Source organism: Phyllostomus discolor, chromosome 3, assembly GCF_004126475.2.
Source record: "Phyllostomus discolor isolate MPI-MPIP mPhyDis1 chromosome 3, mPhyDis1.pri.v3, whole genome shotgun sequence".
In the NCBI taxonomy this organism is placed as follows: Eukaryota; Metazoa; Chordata; class Mammalia; order Chiroptera; family Phyllostomidae; genus Phyllostomus; species Phyllostomus discolor.
Window position 1 is genome coordinate 109286185 of NC_040905.2, and position 16081 is coordinate 109302265.

At 42.8% G+C, this 16081-nt stretch overlaps 1 protein-coding gene and 1 long non-coding RNA gene across 15 annotated transcripts in view; both read right to left on the bottom strand.

The window, feature by feature from the left end:
- The window catches only part of RBFOX1 (RNA binding fox-1 homolog 1), a 1508648-nt gene that overhangs the window by 248241 nt on the left and 1244326 nt on the right, over positions 1-16081 (bottom strand). The gene's annotated exons all lie outside the window — the stretch shown is intronic.
- On the bottom strand, positions 9196-13150 carry LOC118499263. Its single transcript, XR_004901788.1, has 2 exons — positions 11080-13150; positions 9196-11045 (listed from the first exon to the last, which is right to left on the bottom strand). It is a non-coding gene; the product is annotated as an uncharacterized LOC118499263 (long non-coding RNA).

Consider the following 16081-nt stretch of genomic DNA (forward strand, 5'->3'; position numbering starts at 1 on the left):
GAAAGAAACTGAATTAGTAGGGAAATTAGTTTTACCACCACCTGGTGACATCAACACATCAATGCAAATTAAAATCATATAGACCCTTCCTTCTCTGCTCTTCTGTAAAGGGAGGGGCTAGTGGATTTACATCTCTCAGACTAAAGTTCTATGACACTAATTGTTTTAAATTAAACTTTATTAGGTAAGGCTTACAGTTTCCAAAAGCATTTAACCATCTCAAATGGAATTAATATGCTAATAGCTCCACTAGTGCCAAAGCTGTTGGTGATGATTGTTCTTAAAGCATAGATTATCAGCCTAATAGAGCTTCCAGAATCACCAAGTCATGCGCATGCAGCATGGATTCCGTAACTGCCTTGGGTTTCAATAAAACAAGAGCAGTTTGTTCTGGGACCCCTGGTGGAGCACAAGAGTCCTGGTCTAAGCCCCATGTCACCAGGTGCCAGGGATGTCACTTCATCTACCTCTCCCATAAGAGCATGCAGTTGAATTTGATTAGCAGTGTCACATGGGCCAGGCCAGTCCCTGAGGATTCTTTGCAATCCCCTAGGGGGCTGCTAAAGGTAGGGAATAGTGAGAAAGAGGTGGAGCTGAGGAAGCAAAGATGTGGGTTTCATTTCTTTTCTGTTTTCCTACCAAGTCACAAACAGATATGTTCCACTTGATGTATATCATTTTGTGTGTTCACCTGAGACTTTAAGAAACATGTATGAAAAAAATCCATTAATGAGTGAATTAAAAAAAACCCTCTCCAAATAAAAAAGCATGAATATTGCAACAAGATCTCAAAGGCCTGATTTTCTGGAAGCCTGAAGATTTGCTGACTCACCTCAGCCACTTACTGCCTAAGTGGCCGTATCACTCCAGCTCCCTGCGCCTCCACCTTGCCCTCATCTATGGTGTTGGGGGCGCACAAGGGGACATGCACTTGGGAAGGATTTCCTTCCCTAAAATCATCATATTAATTTTCTCTTCCCTTTCCTTCACCTGCACAAACAATCTTGCTTCCACCTACTGTTAATTCTCCACCTTTGCTCACCCTGTGGCTGGGGTAAAACAGACTGTGCTGTTTATTTGGGAAGACCACAAGGCTATGGTGGCTTGATTTACCTTATCAGAAATGATTTGGTTGTTTTGTGGTTAAAGGAAGCAGGAGTCTACACCACGAATCTATTCCAGTGTAACAGTTTTCTATTAGCTTTTAACACATCGCCGCTTCTCTTTTCCATCTACATTATTGCTACCTCTTCGCAGACTCCAATTTGACAAGCAAGAAATCTGTAAATTTGGGGGTGGCTGCTTGGGAAAGACTATGCATGAGGAAGAGACATATCCATTAGCAATGCAAATACAGTCACAAATGAGACAGCACTTGCATGACTGGTGCCTTAGAACAGTTATTTAATCCAGCAAAAATTTGTCTTCAGGAAAAACTGAGCAGCACTGGGACTCAAGACATTTTGCATTTAAAACACGGATTAGGTTCTCTCCTTGTGGCCTTTTTTAGGGGAGATATTTGCAAATCTCATTTATGCCAACCTTCAGGGCTTAGTGATATCAAAGGCTATGTGGGTAATTCTGGGTTAAAAATCATGCCCAGATTGGAAGAGTACAATCTTTTTTAAGGAACAAATGGGTGTGTGTGTGTGTGTGTGTGTGTGTGTGTGTGTGTGTTTTCCATTGAAGAAGAAGAGGCTATAGTTTTCATCTGCCTTTCATGGATTCCTTCAGGCAACAAAGACTCATGATGTTCTATGAGGGGATGGACCCGGAAGCTCCAAATTGCTGCCACTGGATACATGGAGAAGGCCAGGCTGTGGCATGATCATGGGATTAGATCATGGGCTGTGGCATGATCATGATCTTTTGCTCCCTGAACTGGATCTTTGAGTTCGAGGTCTCCTGCAACAGTGAAGACAAATGCAACGCAAAGATGTGCTTAAAGGAGAGTCAGCCAGAAGGACAGCCATCCCCCAGTGCCATGAATGTGGTCCTCTGCATGCCCCGTGCTCATGGAGAGACCCCACATTGGCTCAACTAAAACAAAGCCCAACAGTGGCTGGAACTACACCCCACCACCGTGCGACCTGCCCTCATTAAAGATTCTCTACAAACAGGTGCTTCTCACTGGGCTGACTTCTGAAATGGCTTTCTTTTATTCCCAGGGACACATCAAGAGCTGAGGGGAGATTCATGCAGTATAGATCAGTCGGCCATTGACAGCGCATCAAGCTTTGACAAGCTGCTTGGCTTGGTTGAAAGTCGAGGTTGGGCTTGGGCCCTTCAAGGCTACGCTATTGAATTATTGACAGGCACTCACTGTGGTGCAAGGGGAGAGCGAACCATAGCCTCAGCTCAATAAAGATGAAATGGAAACCCTCTCTGAAGCTGACTTTAGCACGTTAAAGGAGTTTTAATGGGCTGGTTTAAAATTCAGTAAGAGAATGCATTAGGCTGATTATATTTTCAATGGATAAATGCAGGCACGCACACAAGTTTGGGATTCTGAAGGGCTTACAAATGAGTGGGGAGCCTGTCAGGATGAATTATGCCCTTCTCAAGGAAAGCAAGAGTCCGTGCATGTTCCAGCCTGGTCTCAAGAGCAATTATTTTCTGCCCTCTCTCCTCACTGCCTTCTTCTGCTATCCTAGCATAGGGCTAAACTACTGGTCCAGATGTAATAGAAGGAGCTTGCTGTGTAATCCTGGCCACTCTGGCCTCAAAAGATGCAAACCATGAACTTTTTACCCTCTCCAGTCCCATTTATAACCTCCATCCCATCCCTGGCTAGAATAAGGAATTCTTCATCTCAGCATCCTATTAGAGAGAGGATATGGAGAACTATCTGTCGCCAATATCCCTTGGTTAGCAAATTAATGTTAACAATTCTGATTTTTATTCTATAATCTCTTTTCTTCTTTAAATTTCCACCTGCCAAGATTTACTTGTATTTTAATAGCTGATGTCAGACAAGCAGTGTGGAGCAAGTCCCACCTCAGAGCTATAATTTTAAATACAATGAGACGCGCATCAACTGTCGCATTGACAGGCAGGGAATTATTCCACGTGGACTTCTAAAGTGCATCCTAAAAGCTTCAAAGACCCAGCATGTTTTAAAAGAATTTAAATTTATGATAAGGGGGTGCTTTTTAAAAAAGTAATTTGTCTAATGTGACCCTATATTCATTTTTTTCTGACTTGGCTTCCAATTGGCTTGCCTCCTGTCAGATTGCAGAAGGGGCCTACTAGCACATCTAAATCTGTGTTCATTTGCCTTCCGCAGGATTATGTTTGCCATGTTGAGCAGTATAAGTAAATCAAAGATGCTTCTTGGGGCTGCAGGAGTCAGCTAATCTCCAGACAAATATTTAGAAGGCAGCTTTGCCTACTCTGGCCTTAATCGTTTCCAACTGATTTGACTTATTCTAATTACAGCCTTTATGTTATAAAAGCCATTTTTATGTTGCCGGGGAGCAGTTTCATTGCAAATACATGAAATTTTGCTGAGTTTCTGTTCCCATGTTGATTATGGAAATGGTACTCTGCAGCTTGGCTCTAATTAGAAAAACACACTGCATGGAATGTCAACAATTTTTAACATTAATAACACCCCGACAGTGTCCTTTAGTCTCTCCTAATACCCTTCCCACAAAGGCTGATGCCAGAGAGCCTGGGATCCACTCTGCTACAGAAGTAACACTCATTTGTCCCAGGTTTGATGGACAGGATTCTTCTTATACCCCCCAAAGTAGGCACTGCCTTTTTGGAGAAAGATACTAATTTAACATAATAGAAAAGTGAGGGGAAAAAAGATAATTAAATTTCAGCCTAGTATAGGGTTATGCATTCATTTCATGACTAGGAACTTGGAAAATTCTAGAACCGTGTCATAAAGGAGATTAAATGTGTCCTATGGTGATGCACCTATGCCAGGACTTCTTTTAGGCTTGGGAGGTTTTATATATTGGGAGGGTCTCAGAAAGGAGACCAAACAATTTTCTAGATATCTCACTTAGACTGGAGGAAATTCAGGGCCAGTTGTTTAACCTCAATGAGCCTCAGTTTCCTCATATTTGAAATGGGAATGAGTGTATCTGCCTTGCCAGGGGTATAGTAAGGTTGAAACATAATGCAATACTCTTGGGACTGTGTTGTGAATATACCTTCATCCAGCTATTTTGGGTTAGATACACTGTAAAAATTTCAAATGTACCTAACTTTTGAACAGACAATTCTACTTCTTGTAAAACATCTCACATGAAGCCATACACATAAGTTCAAACACATTCACTCAAGTTCGCCTACCAAGATAATTTGAGATACAAATAAAGAGCATGAAAAAAAACAAGCTGGAAATAATGTAAACATCTGTGAGTAGAAAAAAAATGTCCATGACCTATTGTTAAGTGAAAAAAATTGAATAATTCCACCAGAAAAAAATATGCAGTGCGTGGCTAGAAGATAGAAGTATTTTAAGTTGGAAAGGAACCACTGATTTGCCCTCTGAAAAAGCTGTCTTAAATTACACTGTCATCAACAGAGTCATCTGTACATGAAGAGAGAAGGTTCCATGGTACAGGACGGTTCAGGTCACACCCTCCTTAGAAAAGTATGCCAGAGAAGGAAGAACAAAATGCTGTAACTGAAGATCATCATAGAGAGAGAAGAAAAGCAGTTGCTGTGTGAGAGACAAAATGGTTTGTTGCAGTGATGTCGACGGACTTTGGCAAGTGAACAAGTGTTGCCTTTTTGGTCATATCCATGGGGAAACACCTGCATACACATGCCATAGCAGGGCAACCCCGAGGTTGAAATGCAACCTTCTGAACAGAAGCATGAAACTCTGACTCTTTTTCAGACAGGATCTGAAGTTGTTGTGGCTATGATTTCTGCCTGGATGATCGAGGCCATTAAAGAATCTTATTTATCCTTGCACTGAACCTCTTGAATGCTAACACCCACAACCAAACAATTTTAAAGGGTCGGTACTTTTCCTGGTAGTGAGCCAAATCTGCTTCAAGTTGGCTTGTAATAGTTATCCTTGCATTTTTCCACCCATGACCCTTCAAACAGGTCCCTTTTCTGCTTAAATCTCCCATGAGCACAAGTTCTTCTCGCTCTCCAAGGTAGAGTATTGCTGTCCAATCCTTAAGCATGGGCTGCATATAGTAACTTCTTTTCAAAGAGCACAGTATGAACAGGGAAGAAAAAAGAGTAATGCATGTTACAATGGAGAGACCTGACAAATGCTACCTCAGCCAGGTGATCAAGGTGAACATCAACAGTGATGAGCCTGACAGCATGTACCCTTGTCAGGGGGTGATGAGCAGGATGCTTTTCCTCTGTGGCCTTTCTTCTCAAACCTGTAACCTCAGTCTAACTGTGAGAAACACATCAGAAACACCTAAGTAGAAGGACACTACAAAATACCTGACCAGTGTGACTCTAATTCATCAAGGTATCAAAAACAAGGAATGTCTAAAAAATTGCCACATACCACAGGGGATTAAGAAGACGTGATGACTGAATGTAGTGTGGGACCCTGGATGGGATCCAGGAACAGAAAAGGGAAATTAGATAAAAATTAAGGAAATCTGAATAAAATATGGACTTTGGTTAACAATAATGTATCAATATTGGTTCATTAGTTGTGATAAATGTACCAGAGCACTGTAAGATGTTAATGATAAGGGAAACTGGGTGCAGGGTACATGGGAACACACTGTACTATCTTAGCAACTTTTCTATAAATCTAAAACTATTCTAAAATAAAACATCTCTTAAAAATATTAAACAGCAGGGGCTCCCCAGAACCTGGAAGGATGCAGTCCTTCATGCTGACCCTTGCATGTTGGCCCTTGGCTTACTTCCCAGGTTCATCTCTTGTATCATCTCCCACAACACTGAGTATCCTGCACTGTTACCTTGTTCATGATCTTTTTCTGTGCTCCCCTCTACCACAAGCATCCCTGATCTTTCTTCCTTTCTACCTGGTTAACGTCTTTTAATGTCTTCAAGATCATTCAACCTTTAATGTCTTCAAGATCATTCAACAGGATTAATTGTTCGTCTTCAACTCTCTCATTAATACCCTGTCCAAAATTCCACTTACTTATTCAGTTTATAATTAATTGTCTAGCATACCTGTCTACCACACTTTCCTAAAATCCTTCAGAATTGGCATCCTTTGCCTTTTTATTTTTCTCATTGCAATTTTGCTCAGTGAATGATACACAGCAGATGTTAAATACTTTCAGGATGAATGAATGGATGGATGGAGGGAGGGAAGGAAGGAGGGCAAGAAGAAGAAAGGAAGATGGACGGATGAATTATTCTATTTCTCCTCTTACAGAAACTGAATTGATGGTCTTTCTCTCAGACAATTCTCTAAACATTTGAAGTTAGATAGGTTTCGCATACACCACATGAACCTCAGAAGACCCAACTCAGATGCTACTTCCTTTGGGCAATCTTTTAGTGAGATTGTGTCACCTTTCAGTCTGGATCTCACAGAGCACTATGTATTTATTCAACTGCTTTATAAGTGACCTAAATGGTGTATCTTTCCTATTAGACTTTAAGATCCTAAGAACAAAGGCCATGCCATCTTTGTATAATGAGATAGAGAGGGGAAAGAAAATATTAGTCAGAATTCCTTTAGGGAGAATATTGCCTTTATGGTGGAGAATGCCTGGGTAACAGCTGAATGCTTAAAGTAGGATTGGATGTTCCCCCATCACTACCCCTGCCCCATTCAAGGACCTCTACATTGATCCATACCTAACTCACAAGAAGCTAGAAATTCCTCTGAATTCTAAAGATGCAGAAATCTAAAATTCCCCATGAAGTCTCAGGAGGAAAGATAAAGGAACCAGCAAAGCTGCATAATTTGTTGGGGGAAGGCTAGAGGCATTGCTCTCCTACTCCCCCTCCTCCCAACCTCCATGGCTACCTGAGGAGGAATTTTGGGAGAACAAGAATGACGACTTGGGTTTACATCTTATTTGCTGAGGGATACAGGACCCTGCTGCCCTCCACAGAAGTTGAAAAGAAGTCTACACTATTCACAAATGATTCTTGAAAAACAGTCTCTAGGTGAAACTCCACAAGCTGTTGGTTCTATTGATATGGCCAGAAAATAAAGGTCGACATGCATGCAAATTTAGGGATAAGAGGGGGATAGAGAAGGCAGGAGAGAGTAGTTTCTGGGAATCAACAGAAATCTTGGGGAGATTCCACACTTCATAGAACAAGTAACAAGCTAACAAGTTAGCTGGTGTCTAGGTCAGTTGTCTAAGCTATGGTCAATGGGTCAAATTCAGCCTACCACCTGTTTTCATAAGTAAATTTTTTTAGAACATAGTCACACCCATTGGTTTATATATTGTCTATGACTAAAATGATAGAGTCGAGTAGTTGTGACAGGGACCAGATGGCCCACAAAGCCTAAAATAATTACTATCTGACCCATTACAAAAAAGGTTTGTGGATCCTCGTATGAGATGAAGAATCCAATATCTTTAAGGAGAAATGTGCCCTGAATGATATTTTTTCCCTAACAGCCTCAGTGGACATTCGGAAGCATTAGTTGAATTCCCCTAAAATCTCTCCTCTGAAACAGGGATTCCAAATATTTCTGAAAATTAAACACAAAGGGGCAAACAGATTAGACTTTTCCCTGGAAATCATTCATGCAGAGATTTTTTAGCAGAGTCCCCAAGTTTATTTCTCTCCCAGAATTCTGTCCCACCTTGGGAGTCATACCCCATCTTTGAGATAAGGATCCAAATTAAGAAAAGTGGACACATCGTCTTAGAACCACATTCCTGTCCCCAGGTAAAGAACTGGATTGGCCTCAAACATCCCTTCCAGAAGTTTCCTTGAGGACCACACCTGTGGGGACCAGGGCCTGAGGACACCTCTTCCCCCAATGGCTAGTGTGACAACCTCCCTCCTGCTGGGCTGAGGTAGGAAAAGCAGATGGAGAGAGGGTAGGAGGAAGGGCTCCAGGAGATGCAGGCTTCCCACTGGTGGGAATGGTACAAATCCCCTAATGAAGCCTCAGAGAAAGTTACCTTTGGGTCAACTAGAAATAACCCTTGCATAGACAGTGTGAATTGGGTAGTGGGGAAAGTTCTCTCTAATGGGGACCTAATTCACTTAGCAAAATAGTGTGCTGTACAGAGATGGCAGGCTTCCTGGCATTAAATGCCAGCTCTACCACTTACTAATGTGGGTCTAAAGCAGGTCAATGAACTTCTCTATATCTTTGTTCTATAGATTTTGTCAGGGGCTAAAGAGAGGGGTGACAGAGACTGGCTGATTAATGTGTATGGATTTCTGCTGGGGTTATGGAAATGTCCTGGAACTAGATAGTGATGATGGTCATACACCATTGTGAATTTACTAAATGTCGTCACCAATGATACATTTTATGTTATGTGTATTTTACCAGAATAAGTTTAAAAAGACATAAAATAGAGGGTCTTTTGTTAGAGTTAATGAAAGGGATTTGTTGAGATAAACATGAGGGGAGGGAAGAGGGAATTTCAGGGGAGAATGGGAAGGGTTTACAGGAACAAATTTAAAGGACACATGGACAAAAACCAGGGGGGGTGGTAATAGGAGGGAAGTGGGGAGGGATGGGTGGATGGGCTGGAAGGGGAGTAAAAGGGAGAAAACTGTACTTGAACAATGGTTAAAAAAAAAAAAAGACCAGCACAGTACATGACACACAGCAGATAATCTCTATGTGCATTATGATCTGGGTGGTTGTTCTGAAGAGACTGAGTCCACTGGGGCCCCATGAATGGGCTGGATTCCTTGTGATGACAGTGAAAACAGACCTTCCACCCAATATAGATTCAAGCACATGTGCTTCTCTTTATCTGAGTCCAAGAAAGAAGCAAGCTAAGATCCTTCGGCATGTATCTATGCCAGGTTTTTTCCAGTCATATCACACACATGAGTTACTCTGTTTAATGCTCATGACAGCTCAGTCCCATTGCCACCTTTTACATGAGCATCTAGGTAACAGGGAGGCAGAGTTCAAATGTGGACTCAGCTCACTGAACTTGAAGACCAGTGGCCTGTACCATAACATGCTGTCAATTATAGGGACAGAGATGGTTAGGTGCTATTTTTAATCCAAGGAGGGAGTTGCTTGGAATTGTTCTGAACATCTTCATTTTGGGGGAATAGATCCACAACAACAACAAAACAGTAAACAGGGATCCAAACAGAGAATGGTTGTGGGCAAAGACATGAGGCTGGAATGTATACAGGGAGCCTATGGAGCATTATTTATTCAAAATATTTAAGCATGCTGGATTAATGATAAATCCTTTTGGTTGGATTATGGAATTAGTGGAAAGAAAGTAAAAAATAAATCCATTCATTCAGCCAATTTCTATTGAGCACCTACACTTTGTAAAGAATTAACTTAGGAGCTGGGACAAAATATGACAATAAAGTAACTAGGTAAATACAATGTGTAATCTAAGTTCCACAAGGACAGAACTTTTGTTCATTTGTTTATCTCTAGAAGTGTGTCTAACATTTAGTAGATTTTAGTAATTATTAACTGGATTAAGGGGGGAAAGACAGAAAGAAAGTATGAGGCTATGGTGAGAACAGTGTCTAGGGAAGCACGGAAGAGAGGGGTCTGACCAGTGTGCTCTCTGTGTGCTTTTTCCAACAATGGAGATTGCAGGTTCCCCGAGGCAAAACATACATTGCCTTTGCCTTGACCCACCATAGTTACACAGCAGCTCTGATCACTTCTTCCCATTAGTCGTTCATCATTTAATGACGATTTCCTTCTCACTTATTAGATGTCAGGCACTATACTAGGTTCAGAGGGTTTAAGAAAGGACAGAACAGGTTGCTTCCCACCTTCATGGAGCTTATTGTAGAGTAAGAGAAAGAAACATTGAATGCATATAAAATAATTGCAGGCTGCCACCATTGCTATGAAAGAAAGGTACAGAGTGCTGGCTGAGAAAACACAAGTGATCTTGAAAGAGGTGACCTTTGATGAACTGGCCAGAGAAGAAGACTTCTCTGAGGACAGATTGCATTGAAATCAATAGCAGGTAAATGAGAAGGGGGTGAAGGAGGGAGGGACAGGATGGGTTGTGCAAAGTCTTCAAGATCCCAGCATGCTCCGGCATGAGAAAGAAGCCAGGGTGGCTGGGGATGGGAGAGCAGGGCACAGAGTGGTGAGAGAAAGAGATGTGTTTTGCTTCAGTCCCCTGGCAAATATCCCCTCCAGTTAATTCAATTCACAGCATTACATTCACAACATTAACACCAGGGGATGCCAGGTGCACTGCTCAATTGCCCTATAGTCCTGTTTGGCTTCCTCTCCACTTTGACCCACTTATTCCTACAGATCCGATCAGTATCCCACCAGTGTGGGCTTCCCACAGTAAGACAAAGAAAATAAGATACACCTCCCTATATACTGAAGTTTTGCTATGTGTCAGGCATTATGCTGTGCATTTTATTACCTACATGTGAAGGAAGCAGTGGTACAACCATTACTGCTACAACTGCAATCACTATTACTATTATCACCATCATTATTAATATTCCCATTGTAAAGATGTGTAAGACTGAGTCTCAGAGAGGGGAAGTGAACTGCCCCAAAGCAAACAAGAAAAAGAAAAAACACCTCAATATGGTTGTGTGAAAACTCAGACATGGATGATCTGACTTCAAAGTTTGATCTTTACTATTTGATAATAATTCCTATTAGACATTTTGTCTCACGCAAGACCTAATTTATTCAACAAAAATGTTACCGTGTAATGACCATGTGTTAGGCACAGAGCTAGGTGTTGGGGAAATAAAATGAATAAAAGAGATCCCTAACTTGGAGGAGAAAGACACACCATCAGCACCCTCATCTGATGTAATACATGCATCAAGCAGGTGCACGTAAGGAGCTGTGGAATTCAGATTTGCAAGGAAGCAGCAGGCTCAGCTGGGGCCTCTAGCTGAGGCAATAGTTGAGCGCCAACTTAATAGATGAGTAAGAACTCATCTCTTAAGGGAGGAGCATTAAGAACTCACCTCCTCCAGGGAAGAGCATTTTCAGAATGTAAAAACATCTTCCTGATGGGGGCCTCAGGTATGCTCACATTTAATAGCTTGGGCAGGGGGAAGGAAGACTAGAGGAGAAAGGGTGGGCAGCTTACGAAGGGCCTCAGAAGTCACTTAAAGAGTTGGGACTTTTTCCTGAAGATAATGGGGAGCCACACATGGGTGTTCAGCAGGGAGGCTGGGGGTACACTTCACAGTTAGCAAAGGCCAAGGCTGTCAAAGCACGTCATAGGTTCTGAAAGTGAGATTCAGACCTGCAGCAGCAGCAGCGGCAGCAGCAGCAGTTTCTCCTGGGGATTTGTTAGAATGCAAATCCTCCAGCTCTACCCCAGACCTGCTGAATCAGAAACCTGGAGGTTTTACTAAGCCCTCCAGGGGTTGCCAACGCTGCTCACACATGGGAACCACCCACCTAACCCCACAGCCAGCCTGCTGCTTCTTCTCACACCTCTACAGCCCACCGAACTTGCAAGTTCTGCTTTGTGCTAGCTTCTACCCTGAGATATGATCCTTGCAGAGGAGAGGTAAACTATGCAATGAGTGGATCTTGTCCCCTTCTTGGTGTCAAAACAGAACCCCCAGTGGACCACTCAGCACAGTGTCCACCTAACTTTCCTGGGAGAGACACTCTGTGCTGGCTCAGCTCTCTGGTTTTGGTTTAAAAAGCAACAGGCCTTCTCTCCATCCTTCCTGGATTTCCTCGATACATGGAGAGCTGGATAACTGCTAACAGATGCTGTTCAGGAACTCTGGCTGGTGCTCGAAAACTATCATTAGCTGCGTTCCAGGCTAATGCATCCAGAGGTGGTGAGCTAAGGGGAAAACAGACCCGACTCTGTTGCCTGTGCCCATGTCGACCTAGAGCTGGGTGTTAAGTAGTGACGGGAAACTCCCCTCTAATCACCTCTTGTTAGCTGTAACTATAGGCAAATTGCTGGCGAGGATTAAGTGGGGAGGCTATGCCAGGATCACTGTCAAGCAGAAAAAAGGCTCAATTTGTAGAGCAATCAGGACTCTAATCACTTCTTTCAGAGTTCTTTTTGGCCGTGTTTGCCTTTGGAAGGTGCGGACCCTGCCCGAGTGAAGGTGGGCAGAGAGCTGCACACTGGCTTTTTCTGGAGCATGCTAAAATGATTACGCCCCTGGACGAGATAAGCCTCACTATTAATAGCACTCTGCCTTCACGGGTCACTCCCAACATCTGAGGCCCAGATGCCGCCTTGAACAAATGAACACCAGTGTGCATGAACAATTGATCCCAACTTTGAATAGAGCACATTTCTGTAAACACAGAGGGAGAATCTGGAAGGCAGCCTTTTTGGGGGTTGGGGGAGAGATACATTTCATTTATCACTGTTGGCATAACGTCCTTGTAAAATAGAAACAAATTAACAAGGCAGTATTTTAAGAACTGTTACACAACAGTGGTGCCTTTTCTTTTTCAAATGTTTGGAGCTTTTCCCCAGGTGGGGTAAGGACTCTTTTCAAAGCTTATTCTCAGGGTTTAACAACTTCATTATTTATCCAGAGAAGCTTGGTAACAGAATGAAGAAGAGGAATCCATATTATCTCAGAAGGAACATTCTGCAACCTGGAAACAAAGATTGCCAGAAATGAGCTGATAGGTAAAGCTGAGATGAGATTCATTCAAATATAAATGTTACTTTAAGACCTTTATAGAAGGGCTGCAATCCTTTGGAATTTCTCAAGTAGAGAAAGTTTCCTATCAAATGATTCTCTGGACGGCTGCTGCAAGGAAAAGGAAGGAGGGGAGGTGAAGGAAATGAAGATGAGGAGAGAAGCCAGTTCATATATTGCTCATCAAATACTACCCTTGCGGGTTTATAAAAAGTCACAGTGAAAAAAAATTTTTTTTTAATTTTCTCATTGAATCTATTTTGTGTTCTAAGTGAAACATAAGGCAATGTTGGGATTTTTACATGCTACAGCAAAAATGCACTTTAAAACATAATTTTCAATTTTTTTTCTGTCCCAATGAGATTAGTTCCCACCAGTATAAGCCTTTTCCTGGAAAAAAAATCAGCACATGCCACAGATAGATAATACACCAAGATTTTTTAAAAAAAGAAACCTCCTTTTTATCTTTCAAAATAGCATAATGGAAGATTTGTATTGAAAAATTAAGTCCATGTCTATGACAAATATCATTCTTCTTAGTGCTCAAACTTCTCAGCATCCTATCAGCATTGGAGCATCATTTTTACTTCTCTAGCAGACATGCAGTCCCAAGAGTATCTGTTATTCCCTAAGGGAGGCCACGAAACTGAAGAAAAATTAATTGGAAACTCAAGGTGATAATCTGGTTGCTCTGAATGACACTACATTTGTTTGTTTGCTTGTTTGGTTTTGGTTTTGTTTCAGGATAATACCACGGCCCCAAACTGCCCAAGCTGAAAGGCTGTCCCCTTCCGTGAGTACTTACCGTTCATTTCTTGTGCTGGGTGCTGTGTAAAAACAAACAAACATGTGGTCAGCATATGGGGGGAGGCGGTGTTGGTGAGGAAAACATAAAGGCCTTGTCAGTGGTCCAACACTTGGTAAAACCTCAGTGAGCATGTGCAAAGCCCGAAAGTAAACCCCCATGGCCAGCCCTGCTGCTGGCATGGGGGTCATTACGGCATTGCACAGTTCTTTTCCCTCAAAACCCACTGCTCAAGAAGCTCTAAATGCTTTTAAAAATGACTCTGACTAAACCAAAGGAATAATCAGCTTGGAAGATTTTTCCTGCCTACTGCTGAAATTATATAAATAAAGAGAATGACTAATGTCAACTCCCTTTCATTCTCCATCCTATGAGCTTTGGGGAGCTGCAAGGCCATCTCCCCAAAGGGTGAACTTCTCAGATTAAAACACAAGGTTCTCATCAGACAGACAGGCACACCAAAAAAGACACCTCATGGAAATCATACTTATCACTTCCCCAACCCTTCCGCTATTTATGGATCTTGCTGATTTCCAGGAGGGGACAGACTCGAAGAGGAGGAAAGGAATCCTCCAAGACCAGCGAGAAGAGATGCGGGACAGAGCTGTGCATCATGGACTGTGGGAAGGGATGTCGCCAGCCTCTTCTGTGTCTTTCAGACCAACTGGACACATGGGCAAATCAGCAAATCAAAACCAGAAGTCCTCAGATCATGTGCCCAGCTGCAAAGTATCCTGTGCTCACAGCATGAAACACTCCTTTCCAGCTGTGTGACGAAGGGATGCCTGGCACCTTAGGGGTACAGACAGTGACAGGAGATTTGATGATAACCACCCCCAACCCACAAGTCACCCCAGAGACCTCCCAAATCTCTTCATTACTTCCTTCCACAATTCTGCTGTCAGATGAAACTCCGGCACCCCAAATATCTTTTAGTACAACCTCCGTGCAGTTACCTGTCATTATTTCCAGTTTTTCCTCAATGTGTACTCTTTGTGTCTAGAACTGGTAAGAAGAGATTTAATTGATGTACTAAGGGAAACCATGTTTCTCATTGCAGCAGCAGGGATGGGGTGCGGTGCTGTTACTCAGTGAACTTGTCTTGCTTTTTGGGTCACTCCTAACTGAAGACCAAGCCTATACTTAATATACTCCCTCAAATACATAATTCAATCCTCTCTCTGTCTCTCTCCATCCCCCTCTCCTTCTATCTCCTCTTTTTGGAAACAGAATCCCCAGTGGGAAGAGAGAAACTCACCTCAGGTGTGAAGCCAGCCAGCATGCAGCAGGATGGCCAGGCATCAGTGTGAAATGCTAGTGGTTAGCTCCACGGGCAGGAAAGTGGCCCAGAGGAAAGAAAAGGAGGGATGGAAGGGGTGGGCAAAAGGCACAAAGCAAAAAGGCAGAAGGAAAACCATCAGGAATATGTGCAAAGGAAAAAAATAAGGCAAAGGGGACAGGAAATTAATAATCAACAAGCAGGTTCCCTCTGTGCTATTAATCACACTGCTTCATCCAGGCTGCAGAGGTACCAGCACCACACACTGGAGGGGAGGGTTTGGACACCACTGGCAGCCTCTGCTCACTCCCATACATCTTGGCCAATCCTCCCAGTGCCTTAAGGTACAGACAGATCTGGGCTGCAGTTAGTTACACACCCCTGGAAGATGAAAAACTGTGGGTAAGGCACTGCTCTGTCCGGTTAATGCATTATAAACTTTATTTGAGCTGACTTCTCATTTGATCCCCCAGTGACGAGGTCAGGGAGCGCAAGCAATTCCACCCCAAATCATGCCATAATCGAATTGCTGCCTATTTCCCGAACCTATAATGAAAAAGGCAACCGAAATAATGCAGGTAATGTTGGCGGCCTCCCTTGCCTGTCGGACATTATTACCTGCGATTGCTGGCCGCCATTTCCCCGGTGCTCTAACAATGAATATATTTCACAGCTCACTTGTTCTCCTGTGTGGGTGGCATGGTATAGACACCTACATGATATGAAAGAAAATCTAAAACAATAGGGCTGTTTCTGAGCACTGTGCCTAACAGCTACTGGTGGGAGAGGCAGTTTGATCAAAGTCCTTCTCACGCGCATGCACACGCACGCACACACACAGCAACCTGGTGGGGTCCAGAGTCACAGACAGCCAGCGCCAACTCAATTTCTCTTTGTCTAGTTAAGTACCGGCTTCATCACCTGCAGACACTAACTGGGAGTGTGATTCCTTTATCACTCAGATGCTCTGATGATTGTTATTCTATTTTCTCCCTCTAACTAAAATGGGCCAAGCATGGCTTTAGGGAGTGGGCATGAAATAAAATCACATGGGCACACACCCTATCTGAAAATATGTTTTAAATGTTCACTTCTCCTCATGTTTGTTTTTTTTAAATCAACCCTTTCTAGTCACATTCCCTTAAAAAGCAGACGCCAGTGTCCTGTCATGCTTTTGCTTCTCAGAGAAGTGCTCACAGAAGCAAGATTCAAAGGTATGGATTCAGAGCCACAGGGGGAGCCACCCACAA